At 37.8% G+C, this 5,684-nt stretch overlaps 1 protein-coding gene across 1 annotated transcript in view; it reads left to right on the plus strand.

The window, feature by feature from the left end:
* The window catches only part of WDR49 (WD repeat domain 49), a 160,057-nt gene that overhangs the window by 64,243 nt on the left and 90,130 nt on the right, over positions 1 to 5,684 (plus strand). The window lies entirely within an intron of this gene.

Raw genomic sequence — 5,684 nt, forward strand, 5'->3', positions numbered from 1 at the left:
TTGAAAAGTCTATGGGAGGTGACCTACCATTGCCTGATTTCTAGAAGCACACTGGGTCACTGTTAATGCACTGTTAATGGTGGTCAATGACCACGGCGCTTGATTCTCAACACAGAGAAACATTGGAGCATTAAAGATGGAAGGTGGACTTAGTGGGATTATTAATTGGGAGAATTTAGTGTTCCCTAGTGGAAGAAGGGTAATAAAAATTAATTTTAAGAAAAATTATTGAGTATGCACACCCAGATAAAAAATGTTTCTAGTTTTAATTACTGATAGTAAGAAGTAGCCTGTTGTAAACTAGAGAAGTTATGGCTCATCTATTTTTAATTTTTCATTTAATTTAGGAGACTAAATGTCAATGAAATACTAAAGCTAATATAAATTACTTGAACAACATAATAAAAAATGATTCCGGGGAAATTATAGTTCATTAATATTACTGAATTACTGTTAATCTATACTCAACTGTACACCTGATTATTATTCTGACATAGAGTTAGCTTCTGTTTCTTAGAAGAGGTCCACACTAAACAAGACACCATTGAAAAATAAGCCGGGCTATCATTACTGATATGAGTGTTTGAGAATGATCTCTCTGTATCTAATCTTATCACTGTAACAGTCAAGATAATATTTTATCAATTCTATTCATATTTAGAATATATTGAAATATATTTGTAAGTCTTAGTTCTTACAGAATTTATATATTTTTTTTTTTTTTTGGAGAGGTTTTCACTATAGGGCGCATGCGCTCTCCAGACAGACAGAGAGAGACATAGAGACAGAAAGTGAGAAATCACCCCCCAGGGGGATGGTCACGCCGCAATCCCTTCTCCTCCATTCTCCTCTCGGGATCTTGGGCACGCATGCACAAAGGACCGGGACGCGAACCTCGGTTGACTATGTGGGAGTCCAGTGACATAGCCATTACGCTAACTGCTGGTTCCCCAGAATTTATATTTTTGAGAATAAACATTTCTTGGAGAATGGTCAGGATGATTTCTTTAATTTTGTTTTTTAGTAATGACTAAGAAGTAGAATGAATACTTTAAAAAATTCTTACCAAGCAAACACAGTTTTTTTTTTAATTATTTTATTTAACTTTATTTATTTATTTTAATTTGACCAGAGAGAGAAAGAGTGAGAGAGAGAGAAGGAGGGAAAGTAAGAAAGGAAAACACCAGGTCTGGGACTCGAACCACAATAGCCATGTGGGAGTCCATCACTCTCAACCACCATGCCACCTGGCAACTCTGAAAACTCAATCTTTTTTATAACTGTGTTACTGGTTGGCTAAGTCTGGGTGCTGCTTCTGGTCAGTGAAATGAGAGACAGAGGCTGAAGAGGAGAGTATACATCTGTAACGAGTTACAGGAAGACAGTCAGCAAGTGCCATCAAACTGTCTCATAAAGCTCAACATGTTCTTGGTGTTCATACTGGTATAAGATACAAGCATGTGCAAATCATTTCTCACTACTTCAGTCAGAGTTAATTGCTTGCTTTCCCTTGAGTAATTATCCTGATTCATGTTTTACTTCAGATACTCATTCCTGGTTTCTCATTTGACCATCCTCAAGCAAATTTCCCTATGGCTCAGCATTTGGTCAGATTGTTCTATTAGAGGAGAAGACTTTATTCATTAAAAAAATGGCTACAGTTTTGCTAAAGCGTGGGTCCAACAGGTGGCACAGTGGCAAAGGCATTGGACTTCCACATGGCCAACTGTGGTTTAAGTCCTGGACCCAGCAGCATGAACTCATACTGGGCATGTGTGCGTACTTGCCAAAAGTCTCAAGAGGAGAGCGGAGGACAGAGGATTGTGGCATGGCCACCACCCCCGCCCCCCAGGGAGTGATTTCTTTTCTCACTTTCTCTCTCTATGTGTCTCTAGGGAACACATGTGTCCTATAGCAAAAGTCTCTCTCTAAAAAAACAAAGGCTACAGTTTTGCTAAACCTTAACCTGGGCTGCTTCAATTGTCTATTCTTGAATTTAGAGGTATTGGTAATACTATTTGTCCGGTAAGGATTAACTAGGTCAATACAAACTTGTTTGGAGTGTTTAAAAGATTATTCCATACATCTAACCTGATTATATCTGCAAGATATTTGGAAAAGCTCATAAAAATCTCATTATAGATGATATGAAATCTACAAATTGAATGAATAACTATGTAGAAGTGATGCGTATTTTTTGTTGAACTGCTGTAGATCTATCCTATCTAAAATGAACTGAATAAAGACAGAGTTATTAGGTGAGTCAAAATCTTTAAAAAAATTCCAAAAATATTTATTGAATATCCATTATGACCTATGGGAAGGTTGGACAAATCAGGGAGAAATTGTCAATATAGTTGCTTAAGGATTCAAAATTATATTTTCATATTCATATTCTGGATCAAACACTAAGAAAAATCCTAGTATTAGCTTAAAGAATAAAATTTTTGAAGATAGGATGGTAATTATATGTTTCCTTTCCTTTCCATTTCTTTTCTTTTCCTTTCTTTTTTTTCTTTTCTCTTTGTTTCTTTTTGCTCATGAAACTAATAAGATCTAGTTTTGTCCAAATATGACCTCAAGGTAATTGAAAAACATGATAAGGTGTCTTAATCAGCTAATGTAAAACTAGACTGCTTTCAAAAGGTCATAGTACCTGTAATGGTTAGAACACCCTTGAAATAATGGTTCAATTCTGGGTGTCTTGCTGAGGTTTCTATGGTCTAAGATAGTGTCTTAAGTTGGCAGTGCAATAGTTGGTATGAAAGTATGTTATTTAAAATTATAAAAACCAATAGGACTGAAAATGAACGTGCTTAGCTTAATTAGAAAGAGAAAAGAAAGAAAAAGAAGGAGTGTTGTGTAAGTAATCTCTCTTTTTTTGTTTTGGAGAGGTTTTTGCTATAGGGCGTGTGCGCTCATTAGAAAGACAGAGAGAGAGAGACAGAGAGAGAGAGACAGAGAGACAGAAAGTGAGAAATAACCCCCTAGTGGGGATGGCCTTGCTGCAATTCCTTCTCCTCCATTCTCTTCTTGGGATCTTGGGCATGCATGAACACACATCCAGCGAGAGTTTAAGCCACTAGGTCTGGGACTCTAACTGCAGTCGACTAGGTGGGAGTCTAGCGATATAACCATTATGCTAACTGCTGGTCCCATCTCTCTCTGTCTTTTTCCCCAGAGGGGAGTCTATGCACACACACACACATATATAAATATATGATTAATATACACAATATAACCACAAAATAATATTTTGTATTATATATAAAACCATAAAAAGCAGGAAGAGTTAAAAACAAAATTTGACCTCCAAGAATGGGACCTGGGGTACAGAGACACAATGAACACAACGTTCATGGTTGCTAAGAGTAAAACAAGGTCTGGATGACTGTTCTCCCCTGGAAAGAAAATGGAAACAAAGACAAGTGAGGGAAAGTCAGGAGACTAACATGGTGGATGGAGTGGGATCTGAACATTGATATTAAGATGGTTGAAGGAACTGGGGGTTATCTACCCTGGAAAAGATATGCAAGAGGAGGCTACATGGGTGTGGTGGTGGGGGGTGGGTAATACAGAATTGAAAGAGAGGAGGTTTTCTTTGGCTGAACTACTTATCATTCCTGAAGGAATTCCTATCCTGTTGATTTCCAAGACCTGTTGACATCTATGTGAGGTATATGTGTCTGTGTACCCCCCCAAAATAACACATCAAACCATGTACATATATGAGTATATGCATTTGTGAAGGGAGGAAAGAACGATTATTTTCTTTTTTCTTTAAGTTTACTTACTTTATTTCTTCTATGGGTGAGGGGAGAGAGAGAAAGACAACCCCAACAATGTCTTCATTGCCATGACTCAGCCCCAGCTCAGTCAGCTATAATCATGGATATGTCCACATATCTGGCGTGTACAGGGAGACCTCAGAACTTGAACTTGTGACCCTTCCCAATGGCTTCAGCATTGGAAAGTGGGCGTGCTATTACTACTGAGTGACTGTGTTGGCCCAACCTGTCATTTTTAACACCACCCTCCTCCTCAAAATAGTATATAATTTAAAACAGGTTGGAGCTAGTAAGTAGCATTCTATTTAAGGTACTGGCTGACCATGGTTTGAATTTGGGCCTGGTGACTTGAAAGCCATGCCAGGGGCCTCTGTCTCTCTCCAGAAAGTACACGTGTCTGATGACAAAAACTTGTTTACGATGTACAAGGTTGCCTGTCTTATTGGGTAATAAGCACTCATTCAAATGGAAACCATCTTTTATATAATACTTTAGAAATAGTCCTCATGTGTATAGGCTTGACTAGTTTATCTCAAAGAACTTTTCTGCTCTTGGGTTCTAATATTTACAAACTGAAAAAAATAATAAAGTAAATTTAACAAAGAACAACTACTGGACACTTATTACAGGATGACTGTCAGGCTGAATGCTTGACATGGGCTCTAATTCAATTCTCATAGGATTGGATGAGGTCGATACTACATTCACAACTCAGAACAAGACACTGTGTAGAGGCTGTCCTACCAGTAAGGGACAGAGCTGAGATTAGATCCCAGGAAGTCTGGCCCTAGGTCATGTTCACTAATACCCTTTGGAGAAGTTTTCCACTGCCTTCATTTTGACTGTTTGTCCTTCATTGACCTGTGTTAATTTCATAGCACAAATGACAGTTCCAGCACCTGCACCTACAAAACCACTTTCTCTGTCTTCTTCCTGGGCCTCTTATCCTCTTCAGCATTAAGGAAGCCATGAAAAAATGGACTAGTAGGAAAGATGATTACTTAATGCATGTTGAATTTAAAGCAACCTTCTTTTTGAGCAAGGATTCATTGTCCTCTACTATCCACAGATAGATGCATGCCATTTATGTGTCTTGACTATGCTTGAATGAGAATCTAATCTTTGGGGTGTTTATTTGAACTTGACCTCATTTAATGCATATCTTTTATTTCACTAAAAATGCAGATACACATATGTGTGTATACATACATGCATATATACATATATACATATATATATACATATTTATATATATGTTTGTATATGAAGGGACTTCAAAAATTAATGGAAAAAATTGAATTAAAGTGCAACTTTATTGGGGCCAGCAGGTACTGTGGTGGTTAAAGTGCTAGATTCCCACATGGTCAAATGTGGTTCAAGTCCCAGACCCTGTGGATTGAAACTCACATTGGCTTCGTGTGTGTACATGCCCAAAATCTTGAGAGGAGAATGGAGAAGGACTGTGACATGATGAGATTTGTCACTTCGCTTTCTCTCTTTCTGTCTCTCCAGTTAGTGCATGCACCCTATGGCAAAAGCACCACCCCCTCAAAAAAAAAAAAAAGCCACTTTGTTTTGGTGAAAAACATTTTGAAATCCATACATTGGTTGTTTATCATATGCATTTTTTCATGAACTTGCTGTTGATCCTGTGTGTGTGTGTGTGTGTGTGTGTGTGTGTGTGTGTGTGTGTGCATACAGAGTTTTCTATTGCTAGAGTAATAAATGATCACATATTTCGTGGCTTAAGACAGCATTACTTTATTTTGTGTTCTCTTGGTTAAAATTCTGACATTGGTTTCAATGGGCTAAACTCATGGTATTGGCATGGCTGTATTCTTTTCTGGAGGCTCTGAGGAGAATCCATTTCCTTCCCTTTCCCAGCTTCCTTGGAGC

This window comes from Tupaia chinensis, unplaced genomic scaffold, assembly GCF_000334495.1.
Source record: "Tupaia chinensis unplaced genomic scaffold, TupChi_1.0 Scaffold000281_1, whole genome shotgun sequence".
Classification (NCBI taxonomy): domain Eukaryota; kingdom Metazoa; phylum Chordata; class Mammalia; order Scandentia; family Tupaiidae; genus Tupaia; species Tupaia belangeri.